Genomic DNA, 1,997 nt, shown 5'->3' on the forward strand with positions numbered 1-1,997 from the left:
CTTCCACCAGGAATGTATTATAGATGTTATAAGCATCTTTCAGACCAAATGCTGCTGCTCTTTGCTCTGATGGGGTGAGAATGAGACCTCTGGGGAATCTCATAAAAAGTGTGTGATTTCAAGTTCTCCGCTTTCAGCTGCTCTTCTCCCTTGTACTGGGACCTTGCACAGGGAAGCGGGACAGAGAGTTGCCAATGCAAACAGCTCCGCTGCCAGACCAAGAGAGGAACTTTAGGCAAACATTGCAGCATGCTGGAGGCTCTGTTAGCACACAGATACAGTTACAAAACACTCCACAGCATGTTCCAGCCGCGGAAATTAATGTAGTAGTAATTTTAAGCTGTTTGGTGACAGTTCACTAGCTGTGGTTGTGCTTCGGCTCTGTGTCCATTTCCTCTGTATCAACTAACAAACCCCAAATTAATCTTGACACAAAAATAAGGGCTCATTTCCCACCCTGGCTCTGTAGGCACTGCCTCAGTGTGGTGATTTCCCTTACCTACAGCTGGGTACGATTGATCAGGACGGGGGGAGTTCCCTCTTGCCTGTAGCCCATGGCAGCAACACTGGGTGCTCACCCCACGTGGCTTTGTATCATGTAGATGTGGTGCTTAGGGACATGGTTTAGCGGTGGGCTTGGCAGTGTTAGGTTTACAGTTGGACTCAGTGATCTTAAAGGTCTTTTCCAACCTAAATGATTCTACATTTTCCTTTAAGTTCTTCAGCTCTTGTGAAATCTGGAAGTGAAATCTCTTCTGTTGAGTTTTCCCTGTATTCACAGTGTGTGTTTCCTAATTTTCCAGAATTGGCAGCAGGTTGGATGGGGAGAGAAAAGTTTCTGAATCTTCACCAAAAAGAAATATTTTTTCTAACTTTTTGATGTTAGAGATGGATCTTAGCTCAGACTCTGACATGCTGCTTCCATGGAAGTGGGTGCGATGCAGCATCATATTCTTACGTACATAAACGCAATCTCATGACTTTGATACCAACAGAGCAGTGATTCTGGACTTAGACTGCTGCAATAAGTATTGGAGCTGAGCTTCCATGTTCTTTAAAGTGTATATCCTACAGACATGGTATGCATAGATATGTGCGCATGTATATGTTTGTAAAGAAAATATTTAAGCCCGAGCTTGGCCCTTACACAGGAAGCTTTGTGGTGAGCGCTCTGTCAGCTGAACTAGCACAGATGGTCTCAGCTGTTGACCGAGTTGGTGTGAGCAGAGCTTGCACGCCTGAGAGAGGCCGAGGCACGGCAAATAGTCGCTACCCTGGTACTTTGAGCAGCCTCTCTGTGCTGCCAAGGTTGGATTTGTTACAGCCAGAGCAACGACAGTGACCTGCAGCAAGAGCAGCAGGGGGACAGGAGAGAAAACCGGCGGCCTCTGTGAGGGCATCAGTAAAGGAACAACAGCAGGATAATTAACGGGGTCTGCGGGGTGCTGGGCAGGGTGTTCAGTGAGGGTCACCCAAATCATGAGCTTATGGGGGTTGATTCCACTCCTCGTTAGTATAGTGGTGAGTATCCCCGCCTGTCACGCGGGAGACCGGGGTTCGATTCCCCGACGGGGAGGTGACAGTCCCTTTTCCTGCCCTGCTTGGTTCCCAACCGCTCTGTGACCAGTTTTTATTTGCCCTTTCGGTCCGTACACTAACGGATCCATGTTAGCTGCCGTCCTTCCTGCCCTTGCTAGGTGGGTGCCCGTTACCGCAAGACGCGGAGGTGGTGAGAAGGGCTCTGGGGGTGCGACAGAGATGCCGTGGGCACCCTGTGAGTGTCGAGGGGCTCAGGTGGGACAGCCAGCGCTGGGCGCTCCGGTGCTGCTGGGAGGGATGCTCAGCTAGCTGTGGAGCAGAAGCCTTCCTGGTGCTACAGTATGAATGCTGCGTAAGTGAGACAGTAATACTGCCCTGAATTAATTTCTGATTTAACTGCCTCTAGTGCCTGTTCTAGAAGTTTAACCTTAATTTTTAAGAACATCCAGTGAGGTATT

General features: G+C 49.0%; 1 non-coding gene across 1 annotated transcript; it reads left to right on the forward strand.

Moving 5' to 3' along the window:
* The first annotated feature begins 1,504 nt into the window (after positions 1-1,504).
* Positions 1,505-1,576, forward strand: TRNAD-GUC. Its single transcript has one exon. It is a non-coding gene; the product is annotated as a tRNA-Asp (tRNA).
* Positions 1,577-1,997: the final 421 nt, after the last annotated feature.

This window comes from Cariama cristata, unplaced genomic scaffold (assembly GCF_000690535.1).
Source record: "Cariama cristata isolate BGI_N322 unplaced genomic scaffold, ASM69053v1 scaffold39535, whole genome shotgun sequence".
Lineage (NCBI taxonomy): Eukaryota > Metazoa > Chordata > Aves > Cariamiformes > Cariamidae > Cariama > Cariama cristata.